Source organism: Podarcis vaucheri (assembly GCF_965113315.1).
Source record: "Podarcis vaucheri genome assembly, chromosome: 3".
Taxonomy (NCBI): Eukaryota; Metazoa; Chordata; class Lepidosauria; order Squamata; family Lacertidae; genus Podarcis; species Podarcis vaucheri.
Genome location: NC_138761.1, coordinates 81,400,315 through 81,424,959, shown reverse-complemented (window position 1 = coordinate 81,424,959; position 24,645 = coordinate 81,400,315). Strand labels below are relative to the sequence as shown.

The 24,645-nt window shown below is 41.3% G+C and overlaps 1 long non-coding RNA gene across 4 annotated transcripts in view; it reads left to right on the top strand.

The window, feature by feature from the left end:
* Positions 1 to 24,645, top strand: part of LOC309529106 — a 239,630-nt gene that overhangs the window by 80,338 nt on the left and 134,647 nt on the right. For 3 of the 4 annotated variants that reach the window (XR_014218078.1, XR_014218079.1, XR_014218080.1), the window contains exon 3: positions 10,328 to 10,427. This is a non-coding gene — a long non-coding RNA (uncharacterized lncRNA). Of the gene's footprint in view, positions 1 to 10,327; positions 10,428 to 12,847; positions 13,491 to 24,645 lie in introns of those variants that run through there. The other variant, XR_014218081.1, reaches the window with a different exon arrangement.

Genomic DNA, 24,645 nt, shown 5'->3' with positions numbered 1-24,645 from the left:
CTGAGAGATCTGCAGATATCTGCTCTCTGATTAATGGTGGACAAAGGGAGACCCCAGGTTGATGTCCGTTTGGAACAGAGAGGCAATTTTCTGTGATCCCTCCTCCCCCTACAGTCCCTCTGAGGCAACTTCTAGAGCAGACTTTGGGGTGCACAGGCAAGTTGCTGGGGTGGGGAGAGGGAGAGAGAGAGATAGAGATAGAGAGAAAAAATATGACCACTTTCTCTGTTCTGCTGATGGGTACCTCCCATCAATTGAATGCCAGTCAACTATGGACTGGCTTTGATGGCCTCAGACTGTGAAGTGGTTTATACCTATGTACAATAAGTAAGTAAGTAGATAGATAGATAGATAGATGATAGATTGATAGATAGAAATAAATAAAGCCAATGTGCATTAAAAAGCCCTATGTAGTCTTTTGAAATGATTCTACCAGAATATGGATCATTTGTTGTCTGTCTTGAGAAACAACGGAGTGCACCTCTGAGAGTGAAGTCAAATTGCTGGAGAATCACAGTGCCTGCTGTGGCTGTAGAGACTGATAACTTGTAACTGCTGCCTCCCATGTCTTTGCTGCAATAGCAGCAGCTGTTTGATAAGGGTGATAATTTATTTATTAAATAAATAAATAAATTTATATACTGCCCTTCATCAAGAGATCCCAGTGCAGCTCACAGAATAAAATACAACACCACCACCACCAGCAGCCCTTTATTAGGAAGTCCCAATGTGGGTTACAATAACTTAACACTCAGAGTTAAAACAGATTACAGTCACGGGAATAGGCTGGCCCCTGAAAACACACATCTTAGGCGTCAAACAGTAAAGAGTTGCATTTTCATCATTTGTTGAAAGCTGTATAGTGAAGAAGCTAGATGAACCTCTGTGGGGAGGGAATTCCACAATTTAGGTGGTGCCACGCATAAAGCCCTTTTCTGGGCCACCCCTCACAACAGAAGTTGTGGAACTACCAAGAGAGCCCCTTCTGCTGATCTTAACACCTGAGGTGTGTGTGTGTGTGTGTGTGTGTGTGTGACTCTCCAATATTTGTGGGCTAACTTGTTTAGGGCTTTAAATGCTAGTGCAGCCCAGAAATGAACTGGCAGCCAATTATAATACTAATAGTACAGTTCCCATGAATCGTTGAGGTGGGGAAGGAATGTGCTTTAAATGCATGGCGTGCACCCAGTGTAACACAACTACCTGTCTGAAATTTTTTTAAAATATCTTTAGCAGATGGGTGTGTTACCTTCCATATTGGGTGGAGGAGGATCTCCCACTGATCTCAGTTTGTCTGACTAGCATGAAAACTGTATAAACGGCACACTTAGCACTGGAGTTCATCTGCATGAACTAGGCAACAGCAGTATAATTTATATTCTAATCCACAAAGTCTCACGTCACGTTGGCATACTGTCAACCCTTGGTGTGAAATGGCTTGCAACTTGCTCTCTTCCGTCTGGGCCTCATTACCCAGCCTCTTCTAAATAACCGGCATCTTAGCCTGCACATTAAGACATAGAAAGTCACTGACTGTGAATCAGAACTGATGTGACTGTTGCTTTGTGTAAGGCTAAATGTTTTCCTAAAGGGATTACCACTCAGCCATTAAACAGTGTTAGAAATGCTGATGTCACTCAGCAAGTTAAGGAGAATACATATCCTTACAATCCCAAAGAAAAAAAGCATACCATTTATTTGGCTTTCTCTTCTTGTTAGGTGGGGAAAAAAAACCCACCAGTAGCTTCAACGAGGAAGAAGTAAAGACAGGATCTTTCTTTCTTTCTTTCTTTCTTTCTTTCTTTCTTTCTTTCTTTCTTTTGCAATGAGTTCACTGAAACTTCATTATACTTTTCCTGATTGTTACTGGGAAAAAACGCTTTTGTATTTGCAAAAAGCAACTGCATGGATATGGATTGGTGCTATTCTTTAAAAATTCTGACCAAGCAAGAGCCTTGGTCAACTGTAGCATTCCCCAATGGATTGAACTCTTGCCCTTCACTCTATTATCTCCCCCTGCCTGCTGCAGTAAGTATGATTTCAGGTGTGCTGGTCAGCACAACAGAAAGGAGGAGGTGAAAACAGGCTGTAGAATAAACAACAACTGATCTCTCTCTTAATCAGGGAATGTAAAGAAGCCAATTTCTAGGTTGCAGCAGAAAAACCTAGGTTGTTGTTGTTGTTTAGTCGTTTAGTCGTGTCCGACTCTTCATGACCCCATGGACCAGAGCACGCCAGGCACTCCTGTCTTCCACTGCCTCTCGCAGTTTGGTCAGACTCATGTTTGTAGCTTCGAGAACACTGTCCAACCATCTCGTCCTCTGTCATCCCCTTCTCCTTGTGCCCTCCATCTTTCCCAACATCAGGGTCTTTTCCAGGGAGTCTTCTCTTCTCATGAGGTGGCCAAAGTACTGGAGCCTCAGCTTCACAATCTGTCCTTCCAGTGAGCACTCAGGGCTAATTTCCTTAAGAATGGATGCGTTTGATCTTCTTGCAGTCCATGGGACTCTCAAGAGTCTCCTCCAGCATCATAATTCAAAAGCATCAATTCTTCGGCGATCAGCCTTCTTTTTGGTCCAGCTCTCACTTCCATACATCACTACTGGGAAAACCATGGCTTTAACTATACAGACCTTTGTTGGCAGGGTGATGTCTCTGCTTTTTAAGATGCTGTCTAGGTTTGCCATCACCTTTCTCCCAAGGAGCAGGCGTCTTTTAATTTTGTGACTGCTGTCACCATCTGCAGTGATCATGGAGCCCAAGAAAGTAAAATCTCTCACCGCCTCCATTTCTTCCCCTTCTATTTGCCAGGAGGTGATGGGCCCAGTGACCATGATCAGAGTGGCCTGATGTATGCTGCTGTACTGTATGTCCTGATTGGCTGTGCAGTTCTGAGGGAGCGTCTCTTCTGTATTTTTAGTTGAATGCCTACTTGCTATGTTCAAGGCCTCAAGACAAAACCTCTATGTTTATTTCTTCTTAGATTGTACACTACTTTTGTTTCATTTCCTCAGAAAAATGTTACTGGGATTTCTTTTCTCTCTGGACTCTACATTATTTAAGCACTTTTGCAAACATGGAGTTCTAGTTGCTGCATACTGCTTACTTGAGAAAAAGTTTCTATGAGCTTCTAAGGTGGACAGATATAGAAGATTCCAGCATTCTCTGTAGGAATGTCTACTAGACCTGGATATATGGTCTTTGTAGCAGTGCATTCCCTTCTGAACTAGTCTCCTGCAAAGGACTATATAGATGGTCCAGTGAGCACTGACTAGCCTCCTAGTTTACCTTCCCAATGGCTGCTAAATATGCATGAAACACTTCTAAGGAACATTCTTCCCTGTAAGCGAATGGGGTCATTTCCAGAGAGAGTAAATGATATTGCAAATGGGAATGGGATTTGGCTTACCAATCTGAACTCATGTAGAAGTGATTGTGGTGATCACACACAAAATGGGATAGAATTCATTAGACAGTCTTTCTATACAGACTGTGGTTGTATATAAAAGTGTGACTTGGCTCTGTTTATGGAAAAAAAGAGAGATTTATGTGTTTATGTAGCTGACAGAATCCAATGATGTGCCAATTTCTTTTCTTCTTCATCGGTTCAATTGCCACAAGTGCAGTTTCTTTTTAATTCCATAGGATAGCTTGAAAATGGGGGTAATATACCCAAGGTAACACGAGTACCATTATTTTAATTATGTTTAACTACAAACGAGTGCAATCATGCTCTAATGGGAAGCATTCAAGTATCTCCTCAATAAGAGATTTAGAGACAGTAGATGTGATCATAGTCTTCTGTGGAGTGAAGCGTTCCACCACTGAACATAAGCAAAACTGAAAAAAAGCCCAGTCCCCTTTCAATTAAATAGTCAATGAATATGTTAACTTATAAAAATCATTTATTTACCACAGAGTTGATTGCACCTGAAGAGAATTTCCACAATTCAACCAATGCTTTCCTACTTTTTAAGCTTTTCCTCAAAACGTCAATAACACTATTAGAATAATGCAACTTTAAATTGTAGTTTCTTATTGCCACAGAACTCTAATGCAGCTCTTGAAGGGATTTAATGGGGTATTGTGTTAAACAGCTAATGAAACGAGTGAAAATGACTCTATACATTGCATACATATGCATGAGAAGCGTATTCCCTCACACTCGATGCCTTAGCACAGAATTTCCTGAGTACACAATTCATTCTTAAAACAAGTGTGGAACTTAACTTTAAAAGGCTTCCTAGATTGCCCCAAGAATCTCACCCAGAATCATACCTTTGGCAAATTAAACAATTGATAGCTTTTTATGCTATGTGTGGGTTTTTGTTTGGTTTGGTTACTATGTTATGTATTTCTATGTTTTTATATTGTAAACTGCCCTGTGATCCTTGGCTGAAGGATGGTATAGAAACGTAATAAGTAAAAGCTAAATAAAACCTCATAATATGTGCCATTCATTCCAACATGACACTTCAAACTAAGCATAGTATTTGATATTCTGCCTACTTATGTTTCTGGCTCCACGCAGCACTGGTATATGATGCCCCCTAAAATGGTTGCCCAGAAGGAAACATGGCCCTCAGGCTTAAAAGGGCTCCCCATCCCTGTTTTACATTGCCTTGGTAAGTTTGTAAGTGAATATGATCTTATACAGTTGCCTTAACTCACATTCTCCCTTCACCATTTAATATGCCTGTGTGCTTGGAGACAAGCACAAATTTCACCTACTCCCTGTGTGAAACCCTGATAAGGTATGGGTCTCTTCAGAGTAGTGTCACTGATTTGGAAACATGGGCTTGTGGAAGAGCTGAGGGGATGGGTGACAGTCAAGACCTTATCAGGATTACACAGCAACCTCCTGAAATACATTCAGCTCAACTCCAGCTGCCATAAAATACTCAACCTACATTTTGACATGCAGCATAGGTTATTCATTGTGGCCCTCAATAATGGAATCATATGAAACTTGTAATGCTAGAGAAGACATAAGAAACACTGATTCTGTGCAATTTTGTGAGAGGGTTTTTGTTCACGCTTCTTCATCCAGAAAGCCTTCTAAAACCCACCCCCTCCCTTTCCAGTATCAGGAGATTGAGAAATGAGGGAAAAAATATTTCAGTGCTTGCTAACCATGACTGCCAATCATTGTAATGTGTTGTTGTCTTGTGATTGGCACCCCACTACTTCCTCCCTTAGTTGAAAAGGATTTTGGCTGCCTCATTCCTGAGGGCACCACAGGGTCACTTTAAGAGTCAGGCACATGATAGCTATAGCGTCAGAATTCCTATACTTGGAGAAAAGCAACAACACCAAGCCTTTTCAGATAAATGAAGCAGTTGCCTATTATGAAGATGTCAGTTTCCACAAGGTTAGCACACCACCCCCACACAAACTTTTTCTGTTTCAAACACTTCCAAAAGCATTGGGGGAGCCTACTAACATTTTACAGACCTTGGGAATTCATTTTGTCTTCATATGTTCTTCATTCCCCAGGCATAGCATGGAGCTCTATAAATTAATTGTCTGTTTCTGTAAGCAGCCCCCAGTTCAGATGGAGGTTTGATTAGCATGTGTGTATCCTGCTGACGTCTGTCCGCTGCCCCAGCCACTTTGACAAACCCAGCCACTGAGTGGCATAGGCTTCACCATCATTAACATTCTTTAGCTCTCCAGGAAATATACATGAAAGGCTAGCGTTTCCATTAGGCGAGGCAATGCTTGCAGGAAATAAAGACTGACATATTCTCACTGGTAACTGAAGCAATCCAATGTCCTCCAAACAGAAAGTCATTTAATGAGGGAAGGCATGACCTGGCTTTAGACAGCTAATGACTGCTCTGTGTACAGAATATCTCCCAATGGAGCAAAAGTTTATTGGTATGAAAAAACAATCCTCCAGGTTGTGTGTATATGTTGTTTTTTAAGGGTTATTTTGGGGCTTCTCATAATCATGCTTTCATACTTCAGAACCAGAATGTTTGTAAAAGTAATTGAAAAAATGGCTGCCCACAAAGTGTTATTATTTTACAAAAACACAAAAGCATTAAAAAATAAACAAGCCCAGCGCAATAGTCTTGTACATTGTTCACATTTAAACTTCAATATTGTGTGCTAATATATTGTTGTTTCTCTACCAGATTTGAAAAATGACAATTATTTGTACTCCTGACAACCCTTTGTTCCTTCTTTCCTTCCTCTCCTCCCCAAATGGCCTGAGTATGTTAGTAATTGTTTTGATTGTTAGTGCTCTTATTGTTTAATTGCCATTTGTTGTGTTTTAAGTTACTGAGCAGTAGAAAGATATACGTGTTTAAATAAATGTTTGTGGGTATCTATCTAGCTACTGCCTGAAACCTACTCCACACCAACTGAAAGCAGTTCTGGATTTCAGTCTTTCTCAGCCTTACTTGGAGATGTTGGGGATTGAAACTAGAACCTCTTGTGTGCAAAACGTGTCCTTTAAATGTTATTACCTCAAATGCTTTTGAAGAAACAAAGTCATATTTGGAAGTGCTCTTGTGTGAACTGATGGAGTCTTAAGCCATATTTGGATATTTCCCTTCACATAATTACAGTGCTATGATGGGTGTGTGTGTGTGTGTGTGTGTGTGTGTGTGGAGGCATGTTTCCTGGCCCCACAGGGGTGGCATGTCCCATTTCACCAGCTGAGGCAAAATGGGCATGTACTAGTTCCTACCCTCCTGCTATGCTGCAGCCCCCCCTTACGCTGCATGCCGGAACACCCCCCTCACCAAACTTGGCAAGAGAGGGAACGCTTCACAAGGAGTGAAGAAAACAAGCAGCAACACTGTGTGCTGGAATGCCCCATGGCAAGAAGGGGCTTTCTGCTGGCAGCAGAAGCAGTGGGGCAGGTGGGATGTGGCCTCTTGTTCTCCCACTGCCTGAGGCAGCTGCTTCACCTCGCCTCATGGGCCAGCTCTGTGGCCTCACCTCCTCTGCCACATGCTTGTTGGCCAGTCCATGAGCCTCTCACGTGTGATGGGGGATGCCATAATAGGGCTTTACTTCTGAGTAAATTTGCATGGGCGGTGGTGGATGAGATAGAAAATAGCATAGGGTTCCTGCATCTGTAACAGTTGTGTAGAAGGGGGAAGTTGAATGCGTATAGCTTGCCATGTTGGCTATACCAGCTAAAATTCTGTCTTCTACAAAAATATTAAATTTAGTGCCTGGTCTCTTTTACATCTGGCCACTCTAATACATGGGGAGATAGTAACATATATCCTGGTCCTTGGGATGTAACATCTCCCGTTTGTATTCTGTTTGACTACACTATTCATGTTAAATAAATGCAGTATGCTAGTAGAAGCGATGATGGGTTTGCCAAGTACTCTGCTCAAGTGTTGCAGGTTTAACATTTTTTGGGTTGTTTTTTGGGGTGGGGGTAACTTGAAGTCTACAACTACCTGCAGTCAGCTTGAATTTGTCCCATCTTACATGTAACTGAGAAATCCCTTTGGTTTTCAGTAGAGGACTAGATTGCTTGGAAGATTTTGACACTTATTTTGGAAAAAAGCTTTACAAGATATAGTTCCAGCATGATGTATCTAATTCCTGGTTCGCCAGCTTGCTCCCTTTTGCTAGGTCTTTAATCTGCTCTGTGTGAGTGAACTGTGTTTTACAGATCAAGTGAATTAATGCACTAAGTTCTCTGGTGGTGCATTTCAATGCCTTCATGTACAGAGAACTTGCTCGTAAAGTGTGGCACATAAAGGAAATGTATAACAGACCTCTATAAAGTTAAATCTCCTAGTACAAGTAAACTCTTATCAATGGTAAGCTTTAAAGAGCCATCTCCAGAAACTGGACTGGATTGAAACTTCAGAATAACTCTTATGTTCTAAGATTTACAGTCCATTAGGAGATCTATTTAATATTTCCTTTCCTTGGCGCCTAATGGCCCTTTAAGAAAATGTGAATGCCTATTAACCACAAAAGTGACTCATAGCACTTTAAAAAGTGGATTATTGCATGCAGTGGGACAATGACAACTCCTGGTTCTGCTTCTCTGTTATAATACCCCTTTGAAGTAGTGTTCTAGCGATTTGTATGTTCACAAAGGAAACGATCGTTGACATCTTGTTTGAGATAGACATAGCTGTTTAGGGCATGGTTGGGGAAACTTTGGCCTTCATTTTGTTTGTTTGTGCAGCTTTAAGCAAAACAACTACGTTAGCAATCTGGCCCACTATCTTGCATCTTCCATCCACAGTCATTGTGGGCCAAGGAAATGGTGGAGAATATTCAGGTAAAACTCTGCAAAGTGATCTTCTTGGGGGAGAAAAAGGAAAGGTCAGACATTTTCTCTGAGGTGTATCATCCTGGAAATGTTGACTCGGCTTTAGTAGTACCATAGAGGAGAGCACAGCAGATCCTGGTTCACAGGTGTGCTTCTTAGGTTGCAGTGCATTACAGTCGGTTTTCCGGCAGTCTCAGCTAGCAAAAAAGAGCATCAGTGGGGGAGTCCTCTGCTTCAAGTCCTCTGCCAGTTGAATGCCCTGAAACTGGCTTGTAGGGATGGCTTGTAGGGATGGGGCCTCAAAAACCCCAGGCCTCTCTGCTGTGTCAGCCCTGGAAATGATGCACCCCTTCTGGGGCTATGCATGTGATGGTCGTTCTGTCGCTCCAGTTTTCCACAAATGCTGTTAGCCTGCCAAGCTATGCACAACTTCACGTGGGTAAGGTGCAGGGCTTACAGTGAGACTTGCATTTGAGTTAGCATGCAGTGAAATTCGGCTGTCTTGTCACTACACTGCATTGGCTTCTTAGTGGCCCAGCACAATCATAAAACCAACTTCTGTCAGTAATGGGGCCATTGCACTGTTTGACTTTTTCGCCATCACTTTCATTTTTTTACAGCTGCAATGAGGCCTGTAAAGAAGGAAAACTGAGCTTTAACAACAACTTGGATGAATCATTATGTAGCAATAACTTGTAACACTCCTATTATGGCTTTTTTCATTTGCCGGGTAAAATATTGTTGCCGAAAACCCGATTTCCAAATGCATACACTTCCATTATTAACACATCGGTTTGTTTCAAACAACTTACCTATTAAAAATACCATTTTGCAAGATCAGACTTTGGCAGAAGTTTTGAACCCCCAAATTTGAACTGAGACAAATAAAATGAGCCTTCTCATTTGTTTGCTTGTGTCTGTGACTATGTATATTGTGTTTTTGTTGGATCTAAGTGATGTTAGATTAAGGCTTTCGATATTGGCTGAAATTCCAGCTAAGTGTAATACCCAAACTGAAATTCTTTTTTCTAAGAACTGAGGAAAATAACTCAAATGGTTGCCACCCTTCTTTCATAAGTGAGTTCTGACTAACTCTTGTCTATCTGTATTTGTGAATCCCTGAACACATAATGAAGCTATTTCATTAAAATGCATCATTTGAGACTAAAGAGATGTCTGAATCTCTTTGAAAAATGTCTCTTTTGAACATTAAGAGGACAACAGGAAGAAATCCTTCAAGATTTCAATAGAAAGAAGATGCTTGAGCCTGAAGGATCAATGTTATACAAAGGTTGGATTCAAGGTATTTTTTTCCAAGTTCATTAGTGACTTGGAAAGATGATATTGTTATAGACACATCTGAAGTTGTTAAGAAATGGCTTGCATTTATGTATGGTTTGTAAGAAGAATAGGAATACATGGATGTGTTTACTTTGTGCACTCCGTAAATAACAAAAAGGAAAGTAAAAAGGAGAAGCTCAGCTGGTGGTAGTTGCTTTGACCTGTTTTTGAAAACATCTGGAGATGCTTCACATTTTCTTCTTTAAAGTATAAGATGAAGGCAGGATCATTGTGATGACTCAAAGAGCTGCCTGCCTTCTCCGGAGTACAAGGAGGAACATGCCTTTTCTTTCTTTTCCTTTTCTTTTTACAAATAGCAACTTGAAAACATTTGTAGCTATTAAATGCTCTGGGAGCATCTGTCTCCATCCAGCCAACAATGATGACTGGGGAAAGTGGTATCTACAGCAGTTTGATATATGCCCTTCCAAACTCTTATTGGCTTGTTAATAAAATATTCTGTGCTGCGCACTGATATCTCAGGCAGAGGTCACCTAAAATGAACAGTGATGGGCCGTGTGTGTGTGTTCTACTCAAACTTGGATTTTAAGTGGAAAACCCTGTATTCTACTCAGACTTGGATTTTAATCTCTTTTTTCTGAATTCCTCATTGATTTATTTTTGAATGATAAATATACTCTCCCCACTCTCTTTTAATGCATTTCTGCTTATATTTAGACTATTAAACCTTGGAATGCCCCCTCTTTTCTCTTTCTTTCTTAGGGGCTGGATTTGGCCAATTACAAGTTGCTGCTGGGAAGCCCGCAAGCAGGACATGAGTGCAATAGGTCAAGCCCCCTGAAAAGTGACTAGAAACTACAATGTAAGTCTTTCATGCTTCCATTAAATTTATGATGGTCACTTGAAATTTCTGTACGTTATGGCAACCTGCGTATTGACTGCAATCTGTATGCAGTCACTTCCAGGGATGGGGTTTAACTTTTTTGCCTGCCATTCAAAACCTACATTTTTGGTCAAGAACATAAGAACCTTCTGGATCAGGTCAAAGGCACATTTAGTGCAGCATTCTGTTCTCACAGTAGCCAACGGGTTGCTGATGGGAAATCCATTAGCAGGACATGAGTACAATAGGCCCCTTCCTATTCCACAACAACTGGAATTCAGAGGCAGAAAGACATACCCTTCATGATAAGTAGGCTAAGTTATGGGTGTGTGCAACAGACTTAATCTTACATACATCAGATTGCCTGGCTGTAGGCAGGGAAATGACAGACATAACAACTTGAAACTGCCAACAAGGTTGTGTGAGTTGGCTGTGGAACAACTGCACAAACACCCAAATGCTTATTTTTCCCAGATATCCTATTTGGGTGGTGTATTGCTAAATTGAGAACAAATTACTTTCTGCTCTGTTTGCTGAGTCCTCTCCATATGCACTTTGTTAGTTGTTTATGTTCTGTGAAAGCTATGAGCCCTTAAAGATGTGAGTGATGTGTTTTACCCTCTAGGTTAGTTCATTGTATATAAGGTGTACCTACAAGAGGAGGGAACCCACGGGAAATCCACTACAGGCATGCATTTTCAAAGTTCTTGCAGATTTTTATGGTTAACCATATTTTGGCTGAATAAATATGCTATATTAGTGATGAGGCTAGAAACTATTCATGAGAAATGGAAGAAAGATTCTTAAAAGTTTAAAGATCTTTAATAAAAATCTATTTTATCAAAATACGGAAAAACAACAACACACCAGAGGCAGAGAAACAACAGATAAAACACAACCTTTAAATAAAATGTCAATTATTTAGCATGACAAAAGATTTCTGTAATTAAAATGTCTTCAGCAACCAACAGAAGACAGCTTCATATGAATGGAGGCCTACATATGAGAATATGTCTACTGCAAAAATGATGTAGGTGGTGCTCTCCCCCCCCCATAGGAACCTTTCTTCATATTAAACATTGCATATGTTGTGTCTGTACTGGGCTGATCCAATACATTCTGCTCCTTGGAGTGAATACATGATTCAGCCATACTGGCTGTTGAATCTTACTAGTGATGGGACAACATTTGCCAGAGTACATGAGGCCAGCTTAGGGGACACAGGGCATGCTAGCTTAGGAGGTGCTTGGTGAATGGTGGGAGCTATTGGCACCTTCAACACCTGCCATCTGAGGCAGCTGCCTCATTCTGCCTTATGGTAGGGCTGGCCCTGTGTGTGCGTATCTATGTGTTGTGGTTCTTTAGCACCAAGGCTTGTTCCCATGTCCTTCAGCACGACTTGGCTGACCTTGCATGTGAAAAATGCACAGTTGTGGAAGATTACATAAATTGGGTTCATGCGCGTACACACCTCTGTATTTGTTAAATTTCATTTGTTCATTTCACACATTATTATTATTTTATTATTTGTTAAATTTCTACGCCGCCCTTTATCTGAGGATCTCACAGTGGGTTATAATATAAAAACACAAAAATACACAACATATTAACAAACAAAAACAACCCCCACCGAGTTTAAAAGGCCATAGGTTGTTTAATTAGCCAAAGGCCTGGGAGAAGAGGAATGTTTTTGCCTGGCACATAAAGATGGGTAACGAAGGTGCCAGGTGGACCTCTACAAGTGGGGAGTCACCACAGAAAAGGCCCATTTTCAAGTTGCCACCCTCCTGACCTCTCACAGAGGAGGCACACGAAGAAGGGCCTCTCATGATGGGTCTGGGTATAGGTTCATGTCATGGTTTTCACCCCCACCTCCATACACACAAAGGGAATTACCAGCCTGGTAAGAACTGAGTGAAAAATTCACTTTTTTTTTACAAATGAATTCTAGAAAAGCAATAGAACATAGACTAAGATCAAGATCAAGTATGTTCTGCAAAAGAGAATTTGACTTTGCAGAAAACAAATGGGAAGCCAAAGTTTTTTGTGACTTTGAAGCTTTCTGTCTGCCAGTGGGGTGGTAGGGACAGGACTCATTTACAATTCAAATGTGGCTTGGTTAATAAAGGATAATTTGGAGCTGGATGTGCATCAAATATGTCCTCTGGGTTGTAAAGATGGGACCACCCAGGCTTCAGCTAATATTAGTGTTTACATAATGTTAGAAGGAAGCTACTCTCCAATTAAAAACCCACTGTCTAACTAGATGCTAACTGGTTATATACCCTGTAGTCTAAATGTTAATAGCTTTGACCTCGTTCAGCTTTATCTTAATCTGCTTGACAGAGCAAGTGAACTCTTGGTTACACTATCCATGACGATTCCTTTTCCTCTCACAGCATTTTTCTAACAGTGACAGAGCCACCTATTGTAGGCTGAATGAAAGCCTGTCCTCCCCCCACTCCCAGTCCCTGCAGCTATAAGGCTAAGTATATGAATGGCAAAACCCTTGTGATTGACGCTCTTTCAACAAAAGCAGATCCCGTTGACTGATGATAAGAGGCAAAGTCATACAACAGTGTTTACAGAACAGTGCAGGATAGCAAAAAATGAGTGATAAAAGCACTAATCTTATTGTTTCTCTAGATGAGACAGTGACCTTTTGTATTTGCACTTGCACAAGCCCACACATTGTACTCCCCACCCTCTATCTGAGCTTTTGGCTGCAGAAAAAAATTCCAGATTCTGAATGCAAATGTGAGCCAGTACCTTAAGCCACACAGCTTGACTATACTTTAGTTTTCGGAAAGCAAAAGGCTCATTCTTTAGGATTGTTGTACTTCTATTTGCTGTAAATCACCTCTTGCAGAAGATTTACATTAAAAAACAACAAACCCTCTACATGTATAGTTGTAAAAGTAATAAAACATATATATCCCTCCTTTCCATCTTCTGATTCCTAAGTTAGACATAATTCTGGGCAAGGTGAACTGCTATTAAAGAGGCAATAACATTTTCCTATAGGAAACCGGGGGGGGGGGGGTTGCCTTGCATTGAGTTGTCACCTTGGTTATGGGATGCTGCATTCATTTCTGGATTTATAATAAAAAGGATAGGGTTTATATATGTCCCACTCATCCTTCAGAAAGACCAAAGTTTTCATCTAATAAAACCATCTACTCACTGATCAGGCTGAGACCCGACATAATTTCTCACCACCATCAGTTATGTCCACCAATACAGTCTTTCCACTGCATCACATAGGCAGAGCAATCTGTACAGTGCCTGATAAAGTTCATGACCGAGTTGGTGCTTCCCTGCCTGCTTGTTTGCTGAGGGTCCTTTTTAACGGTGCTGTCTGTCATGCATTGGGAGAAGATGGGAGAAGATGCATTGGGAGAAAATGGCTAAGTAAAACAGAACCAAGCAAACATTGCTAGTGTTAGCTTAGGAGGATGGAAGTAACTGGGGAGAGGATTCAGGGGTGGCAGTTAACATTATTTCTGCTGCCCCTAGCATTTGCCCTTGAAGTGGCTGCTTTGTTCTTCCTAATGGTAGGGTCAGCCCTGCTCCTGATGCAGATGTGAAACCCCATCCCGATTGCAACATGTACCCAAAGGAACCTAGAAGATCATCACTGTGTACATTCAGAAGTGCATAATCTGCTGCAATTGCTCTCCTCACCCAATCCTACTTCCACAGGTGGGTTTCCCTTGCTGGTTTAGGGTGACTCTATAGCTCCTTTCAGGGATGTGGGTGGTGCTGTGGGTTAAACCACAGACCCTAGGACTTGCCGATCGGCGGTTTGAATCCCCATGACGGGGTGAGCTCCCGTTGCTTGGTCCCTGCTCCTGCCAACCTAGCAGTTCGAAAGCACGTCAAAGTGCAAGTAGATAAATAGGTACCACTCTGGTGGGAAGGTAAACAGCGTTTCCGTGCGCTGCTCTGGTTCACCAGAAGCGGCTTAGTCATGCTGTCCACATGACCAGGAAGCTGTACGCCGGCTCCCTTGGCCAATAAAGTGAGATGATCACCGCAACCCCAGAGTCAGTCACGACTGGACCTAATGGTCAGGGGTCCCTTTACCTTTATAGCTCCTTTCATACAGTGTTCACATGTTCATACTACTTATGGAGCAGGTGCAGAATCACAGCTCTGGCATCACTATGCCCTGCTGTCTTGGCCCAACACCTGCTTGTATGGACCTGAAGGTCCATATGTACAGCTATATGCCTGTAGATGTTCCACACAACCTGCTACAATTAGGATTCCCAGTTGCATGGTCCACACATGTGCATACAACTGTATGCCTACAGGTTGCTTCTTTCCAGATGTTCAGTGCTATGTGGGGCAGGGCCAGTGAGACATGGCAGTGTCAGGGCAAGGTCAGTGGTATGATACCACTCCATCGACACGTAAGGTGGATGCATGTAAGATAAGGTATGAAGGGGGCTTATATAATTCAGTTGTGTCTCTGGTAGCAAACATACAATATGGTAACTCCGAAATCAGGCTAAAATGACCACATTAATTCTGTATTGTGCCCCTTCACCTTTCGGATCTGTAAACTTTTTTTAAAAAACCCTTGTTTATACTGGTGAATTCCTCACAGCTCGTTGCTCCAAAGTGTCTGAGCATTGAAGGACAATGCCATGCTGGCAGGCAAATGCTTTGGTCTCAAGCAGAAATGAGTTGGCAACACTCATGCGACAAACTCACATGATCTGTGGCAGGGCAATTCAACTTCAATTGCTGAATGAACAAAGCTGCTTGCTTGCCCCTGCTAACTAGAGATAGGAATTAAGCCACAAAACTAATGAACAGTATGGAAACAAGGATACATTGTCCTTCACTTATTTTTTTTTTTTTGGGGGGGGAAACAACATGTATTCACACTCTGACGGTCAAAAATAGCCACCACAAACCAGATTTTTTCAGTTACCAAAGGTCTGACTTTTATGAGCTGATTTCATCACTGGAAAAAATCTATCTTCACAGAGCCGTACAATTTTCATTAGTTAGAGATGTCCTATGCATTCCCATGTGTTGGCCATTTTAGCCTGTACAGGGGGGTTGGTTGGGAGGAAAAATCTCCCAAGAGTGAAATGCTACATGAAAGAAAGCTTTCCAGTGGGCAACATCTGAGGGACAGAAACAGATGCTTCCATCTGTGGCCAAGTAGTTTTAAGTGCTTAGAAAGTTTCTGTGTTCTGCCTTGTTCCAATATATTTAAGGGTCTAGTTCAGGGGTAGCCAATGTGCCCCCCCCCAATGTTGCTGGATCAAACTTCCATAGTCTCTTATCAAGTTGAATGAGGCTAACAGAACAATGTTCGAGTACATGGGAATTCCATAAGGAGGTAGGTCAATCTTTTAAAAATACACTGTGCAAATTAGGCACAATTCAAATGGTGAATTTGATGTGCACACAGTGATGTACCTGTCGGCATGTGTGCAAGCTTTTCACAGAAGATAGAAACGAAGCCCGACTATGTGAAACACAGGATTTCTATGCTGGAACTGCTGAGTCACAGCCATTGTGTCAACTTATGTACTGTAAGTAACCAACCAACTGGCATGAGTCAACTCACATAGAGATTCCTCTAGCAATAAAGTAAGGCTCAGATGCTACATAAAGCAGTACAGGTCAGAGCAAATGGATTTTGGCCTGAAAGACCAAAGAAAATGTAGGTGCATGGAAGTTAAGTTGTAAACAAGCACAATTTGTGACACTGCACAACATTATTGCTGATCTTGGGAGATGTCTGTCAAGGCATCAGCCTTAGCTTGTTGGAAATTGCATTAACTCTGATCTTAAACTGGCAAGTTTTTTAAAATAATAATCCAATAAATGTATATCTCAAGGCAATTCATGTTAAGAAGCAATAAAGTACCAAAATAATCAATAGAACAACAATAAAGCTAATGCATTTCAGCTGACACCTGACGGAATTCTACATGGTGTGTTTAGGACCGATGTGCCACTTTTTCAAGTTAAAGATGATGAGCCTGGTCCCCCATACCTGTAGGGTCCTAGATGGTTCTGGATTGTAGGACATGAACGCTTTATGCTGAACTGTATTCTGGAGTCCTGTATATGGACCACATAGAGCATCTCATCCACATTTACAGAGAGAGATCAAAATTGTCACACAAGCACCTTTACTTGCTTTACTGTGCTTGCTGTGTTCCACTTATTATGCAGTGCTAATTGTAACACAGAACTCTGCCATTTAATCAACATGTCTGGAGTTTTAAGATAATGCTTTAGCAATGGCCAAATGCCTTTCAGAACTTTCTGTGGAATTGGCCGAACACAAAGTCTCTTCCTCCTGCCCATGCTGTGTGCTCCCAATTATCACTTACCAGAACCCACAGAGACTCCAGGAGAAGGTCTTTGTACCATAGTCCTTAGGTGGGTGGCAGTGTCTAAATTCAGTGGGATTGAAGGGGCAGCTATGGTGATGACTAGAGATTGATCCTTCCCTGGGAGTGGGGTTGGACACAGGCATAAAAGATCTGGGATTTGGTTCAGGGAGTGTGTTTGAAGTAAACTGCAGCACCATATAGCCAATTATACAGCTTGTTTAAATAGTTATCACCCTCAGTGGATAAGCTCATGCATTGTGTTTGAGGTCCCATTCTCCTGCATGTTTCCTACTCCAGTGAGAAGCAGTATAGACATATACTTACGAAGATCACATAATCTCCTTTGAGTGGCAAGACAGACAGTTCTACCCTTGATTTACTTAGACTGACTAGGTGTATGCTAATTTACACCATCAGAAGTTTAGTTTTCAGTTGTGTGAGTATACACGTGCATTCAAAAATGTTTTCTTTTTCAGTAACTGAAGGGGGCCCTGAATTTTCATGGGGATGACGGGTAGGATCATGATACAAATGACACTATTATAAAAAGGGAAAAATATAAGTTTCGCAATCATGACACTTTCATTAGATTTAGCCTAAGTTTTAATTAAAGTTAGCAACATTTGCATCCTTCTCATTTTGCACAACTCTGTTAATGAACTTTTAAATGAAGGAAATTCAGTCTTGACTTGTGCGTCTCAAAGTTCCTGTCCATTAATTGATATGCTTGTTTATTTATTTACTTGATCAATCAGATGGTTTTCAGAGAATAAAAGTATATTTAGTGCTGAAATAGAATTGTATATGTAGTATTTGAAAGCAGCAAGATATTAACTCTGGCTTCATTCCAGGTAACATGGCACCAAGATTTGGTTGAAAATCAATGTTTTCAACTCTGGCAACACTGCATTAGAATAGGGGTGGGGGATAGGCAAAGAATTCATAAAGGATTTGATGTATTGAGAGTTCCCTTAAACCCACAGATCTTGCAGAGATCACTTATGGATACACAGAGAATACGCCCAGATGCTACTGGAATTCAGCTGATTGTGGCCAGAATTCAACCATTCCATTGTGCTAGCAGAAGCCAGTGCAAGGATTCCCGCAAACACAGTGGGACGCCACTCCCATCCTCCCCCATGCACACTGTCCCATCACCAGATCTGCTCTGGAAGGTCGGGAGAACCCTGATTTAGTGGGTGTGCAGGAAGAGGAACAGGAGAGAAGGTTCTGTTGCACAAGCAGAAATCCTCGTACTGATGAAATCTTAGTCTTGGTGCTATGTTGCATGCAACCCTATAAATATTAAGGAACAATTTAGCATCTTGCAGCAGCTGGATAACTTGCATTACTGTCTATCAAGTATATTTCTTTTGTAAAATTTGCTATTTAAATCCCACTCCTGGTATTTTCTGTACTGGGAAGATGTCTTCTGGAATGAGTATGGAGGCGCTTCAAAGGGAAATGAACAGGGATGCATCTTTCTGCTTCCTTTGCAATGTGTGTGTCTGAAGTATAGCCAATGAGAAGTAATTAGAGCTGTAAGCTTTAATCTGTTAATTGGTGCGATTAACTGATTAAAGCTTTAATCACAGATTAGGGGTTCAGCAGGAAGCAGGCAAGCAAAAAGCTCAAATTTTCACACACACCCTTCTTGGGTACTCTCAAGTACATTATTCATATGTTAACTGAGAGTGTGATTGTCATTGCCACCTGTAGCCACCTGTATTCTAAAAGGACTCCTCCAGACTGCTGGCTTTAAGTGGGGAGTATTTTGAAACATTATTAAGGTGCTGGAGGAGACTCTTGAGAGTCCCATGGACTGCAAGAAGATCAAATGGATCCATTCTGAAGGAAATCAGCCCTGAGTGCTCACTGGAAGGACAGATCGTGAAGCTGAGGCTCCAGTACTTTGGCCACCTCATGAGAAGAGAAGACCCTGATGTTGGGCAAGATTGAGGGCACAAGAAGAAGGGGACGACAGAGGACGAGATGGTTGGACAGTGTTCTCGAAGCTACAAACATGAGTCTGACCAAACTGCCGGAGGCAGTGGAAGACAGGAGTGCCTGGCGTGCTCTGGTCTATGGGGTCACGAAGAGTCGGACACGACTAAACGACTAAACAACAATAAATTTTGAAACATGTCACTGATGCAGTAGTGGATTGTCCACACACCATCCCAATAGTGGTTCTGCAATGCTTCCCCAGTGCTACCCTGTCACTGCTGTTTGGAGGTGTAGTCTCATGCTATAGTGCAACAAATGCTGGACAACCTCCACCTCCCGGAACATTTGTGGTATGAAATATTACAGGATTTCAGCACGGAGCTCCAGGACATGTACCATTTGGAAACAAAGCATTATGTCCAGCCCAAAACGTTTTGCAGGTACAAACAGTAAACACTATTGTAAGTTGGATTGTGTAGAAGCATCCCAATGCCATCATGAACTAAGGACATCTGGGGAGTGGGAGGTCACCCCTGAACCATAATTCCCAGCTTTTTTGTTTGTTTGTTTAGAATAGAGAGCAAGTTCCAGCATTTGTAGAACTTGAGTTACGAGGCAAAAAGTACAAGCAGTATTCTTCACAATTTTGGTAAAAAACTGGCCTGCTCCTCCTTTTCCATGTTTTACGTTGCTTGTCCTCCTGGAAAACACCCCATGGAAACCCATGATGTGAACACAGATTATTAGGAATGGACACAAGGGAGCAGTCATAACAGTGTTTGAAACTGCCAGGTCAAGTGAGATGGAGGGATGGCATGTGAAATTCTCTTGCCAGTACAACTTTTTCCAGGAACGGTGGTGTAAGAATTTGGATTTGATATCCCGCTTTATCACTACCTGAAGGAGTCTGAAAGCGGCTAACATTCTCCTTTCCCTTCCTCCCCCCCCAACTAATACTCTGTGAGGTGAGTGGGGCTGAGAGACTTCAGAGAAGTATGACTAGTCCAAGGTCACCCAGCAGCTGCATGTGGAGGAGCGGAGAGGCAAACCCAGTTCCCCAGATTACGAGTCCACTGCTCTTAACCACTACACCACACTGGCTCTCATAAGTTCTCATAATTTCCCATAAGTTCTCCGTTTTGTATGCATTTTGAATTTTTTAATACTGCTTGAGTAATGTATTAATTGGGCTGATCTCCCCATTTTTCACTAATATGGAGTTGGATCCAATTGGTGCCCTTAAACTCACGGAGGGGCTTTTGATCTAGTGGAGGTATTCACTAATGGAAGAGGAGGGGGAGCAGTTTTTGAATTCTAGTCATGTTCTGCAATCTCTTTTTTTTTTACACCAAAGCAAGAAATTTGATCATCTAAGCCTGAAACACTGTCCTTTGCCAATAGTTACAGTGTTTCTGCTGCAGATTTTTGGGGGGTTGGCCTAGAAAGGCCTTTGGAATGATCCAGGAGGACACTTCTTATGTTTGGACCCAATATTAATATTCCAAGAGCCAAAATGGAGCATGGCTATGAGATGGTAATCATTTCTGATGGACATTTTCCTGCTCATTCCAGTGAATAAGTAGAAGCACATAAAAATGCCGAGACAATTACCTGTGGGGATATGCCATTCAAGTAGAGAAAATGAGTAAGTGTTATTGACAAAGTACAGGGGGTAAATGTGAATTACACCACTTCCAGGTTTCACTGCTCCAGGTTGCTAAACAAATAATATACAGAAAACACTCTGAAAGCAAGCTGTATCATTCTTTGAAAGCCAATTCAGCTGTAAGGCATCTCAAAGTCTCCTGGGGCCCCAGCATCATTCATCAGGAAGAGACCTGGCAAAGTGAGAAATGAAATTGTGGGGAGGCCAATGTGGTAACTGCAAGTGTCCTTGCTTTGGTTTATTATGAAAGCACGAATTAGTTTGCTTACTGAAAAGCTTCCTAGTTTCCAGAGAGAATCTAACCATGATGCAGTGTAGCTGACACGCTGATCCTAGCTATTTGTTTATTTCATGCTCTTAATGAAGTCCAAGAAAGCTTATAAATTTGCTAGACTTTAAGGTGCCACTTTAAGCAGACTTTAAGGGCTAGAGCAGATGTGGATGATGGAGGTCCATACCACTTCCACTGCACACTGTATGTTCCTATGTGTTCTTCTGAATGCATGAAGCAGGTGTTAATGACTACCAAATGGCTTTGTTCCACTACAATCCATTATTGAAACTAGTATAGGTCATTTGTTCAGGGTCATTTGATGAACTTATAGATGGACTTGGACTTGAATCGGTGTCTCTTAGGTCCATGTCCCTCCTCTGGCTTTTGGGCCACATTGACTGCCTTATGTCACAGCGAGTGATTTGAGAATTGCAACAATAGTCATAAGTTAACAATTTTATAATTACAAGGTTACCATAATACCCCCAAAATGTACAACAAACACAAAATTATATACTCTCTATATTAGCTAAAACCCAGACAATGCATATTTTCAGCCAGCATCTGTGGTCTGGCATCACTGCCATCATCAGGCAGCCATGAATATGGTCTGCACCTGTCCAGATTCAGCTGAACTTCTAGTCCATTGTCTTCAATGCCACAAATACAGTTTCACTCAGAAATGGAAATTCCAGTGCTCAGCTAATGACTGAAAACCTGGAGCAGATTATCTTGCCTTAATTGTGCATCTGTTTACAGAGTTATGATTTCCATTCTGTGTCAGCTGTGTGTATATTAGCAATTGTGCTTATTCACCAATGATGAAAGGGTTAGTGAGAAAATTGACTGCTGGCTTGATATGTGTGTAGTCCAAAATCCTCTTTCAAAGTTCTTACAATCTTGTCAAGCTATTCAGCAAAGTGTTATCAACATTTACGGCTTCTTTAACTTTCTTTTGAAGATGGGAAATGATGAAAAGAATTTTTTTTTTGATAATGTGGAGGATCATCCACAGCTGTGGTTCTATTTTCAAGATCCTTACTGATCCAATCATTTTGTGTGACAATTTCCCCTTTTGCCTTGAAGTTTAAAATTATAGTCATTAATTTTGTATGTCAGTTTAGTGATGCAAGCCGAATCAGCCAAACACCGTGGATCACTAATTTCCACGCAGTCGTCACCTCTGAATTTCAAACGCTAACATATTTCTCAATGAAAGGTTTGGAATCTTTTCAACATTCTATTTTGGCTGACCTTTGCGTAACTCGATGTGAAAGATAAGAGAAACTGTCCTTTGGAACTGTTTCGTGTAAACACATTTGAAAAGGTGTGAAAGGATTTGTTACGTTTCTGAATCTTGTGCCATCGGAAATGCATTCATAGCAAACTAGATAGTGTCTATAGCAAATGGATAAATTATCAACACAAATGAAATTCCACTGCCATTTCTCTCTTTTCTTTTCTTTTCTTTTCTTTTCTTTTCTTTTCTTTTTTAAAAAAGGTGGGCCTGTTCTATCCACACATGAAAGAATATTTCTTTTCTTCTTCTTCTTTTGAATAAAAAAATCAGGTAACTCAATCAGGGTATATAGGTGAAGGAATTTATATGAGTTTTGCCTTCAGTTTTTTAAAAGTTTTATTCCAGATATGTTTCATTTATATACAACATTAACAAGAAAGGAAATATATTAGAAAACTAAATCCTAGAGAGACCCATAAAAAGGTATATAATCAAGGTTAAAGATGGGTAGACTGCAGTTAAATCAAAGGGGTTTGTGTGAAAGGGATTGGGAAATTGTGGGTGATATCCAACTCAACAGTTCTGTTAGTGCAAGGACTTCAGCCCTCCCCAGTGCTCCCGGCACTCCCTGGGGAAGGTTGGGAAGAAACCTAGAGCAGATGTAGGGGTGGGATGGGGTGGGGTTGGAGGTAGGGTGGGGTGGGAGGCAGTGGAAAGGATGAGGAAGTTCCATTGTGCAGCTAAAAGTCCATGCACTAGCCGAACTGAATACCATCCAGTGTCAGGAAAGGGAAAGAGATGTTTCAAAGGAGGAGAAGGAAAGGAAAAGGGCTGACAGGAAGGAAAGGAATTCGAGTTGCATGTACACTGTTCCTATGGTGTAGTCACTCTCAGTTCCTCAGTTCTTGTTTTGATGGTCATATTGTTTGGAGAATTGTTTCTGTTTGGGTAGGTTTATTTCAGGTTTCCTTATGACTGTGTTTTTGCGAAGAGACTCTTATTGCAAGGCTAGTAGATTGTGGTCCATTTTTTGCTTTCAATATCCCCCCTTTGTTTGCTAATTAGATGCTATTAGGTCTTCCTTTCATTGCTCAATCCTGGCTGGGAACATCTTATGATATTGCAGTCTTAAGTGCTTTGCAACTAGGCCTGCTCATCATAGTAATTATATCTATTGTTTATCGCTCACATTATCAAACACATTTCCTCGGATTGAAGAAACTGATGGAAGCAATGGAAGGAAGAATTCAAATTCCTTTTGTGCCTTTGCTAACCCCTCTGTTTTATAGACCACAAGGTATTAATGAACTTATCAATTATTACCAGTATTTATTAATCACATTTTTAATCTACTTGTCCACTAAGGAGCTCAGAATAGCATACATGGGATCTCTTTCCTATTATTCCCACAACAACTCTAGAAGATGGCTTATGCTGAGAGATAGCGATGTGTCTGAGATCACCCATGAGTTTTATTCCCAAGCAAGAAATGAAACCAGTGTGTCTTTGGTCCAAGTTTGCCACTATGTCAGCTGGGCAACTGAAATGAATGCAGAATGTGGATATGTTTCAGTGACCTGAATGAGTCATTGGAAACATATAGTCTAGACTGAAGAACTAAACTGAAGAATTGGTTCAACTCAGGAAGCTAGCAACTAAGCCCAAATTAACATGAGCAAATGTTGATAGATAACCAAATACTGACGATCAAAGGAAAACGGGCTATTTGCAGGAATTCAGATGTTGTCCTTGGCATTTCTTGATTTGAACGATGAAAACTTGCGTGGAATTGTTCTCCAAACATAAGAAGAGCCTGATGGATCAAACCAATGGTCCATTCTGTTGTCACAGTGGCCAACCAGATGCCTGTGGGAAACCTACAAGAAGGACACAAACACAGGAACTACACCTATGCTTTCAAGCAACTGGTATTCAGAAGCACTACTACTACCAGTAGTAGTACCAGAGCAGAACCATCATGGGCAGCAGCCACTGGTAGCCTTGTCCTCCATGAGTTCATTTAATTCTCTTTTAAAGCCATCCAAGTTGGTGGCCATCACTACTTTCTGTGGGAGTCGCATAGTTTATGCACTGCATGAAGAAGTACTTCCTTTTATCTGTCCTGGTATTCCTGGAGTAGATGTGGTCAAAGCGTCATGAAGTACTTTGCCAACTTTTCCGTGTTCTCAGGCAATTTTCATCTGGAGTGGTACAGGTTTATGGTATATCTGTTATTCCCAAAGTCTGTAATGCCAGCTGGGTCTAGGGTGCTACCACACCATAACCAAAGCTTTGATGTACGTCAGCATAACATTTAAAAATAGCTGTGAAATTTGGAACCGTCACTTACTGCTAGTGAAACATAACAATGCAGAAAGGTTAAGCACTTGAATGCAAAACCAAACAATGAAACAAACAAAAAAGCAAGCAAGCAAGCAAGCAAGCAAGCAAGCAAGCAAACAAGCAAACAAACAAACAAACAAACGGGGTGTGTGTGTCCTCAATCTCTGTTCTAGAGAAATACATGACTACTATAATTTGTACCTGCTTATAATAATTTTAGGCTCCTGGGGCGTTTGACCAGTAATACACATTTATGCTTCTTGAACCAAAGGCGCCACAAAGAGCCAGACTTGATTTGAAAGGCTAATAGAGAATTTGGCTTCTTTCCCGTACAAGAGGCAGGTATTTTATCCACTGGG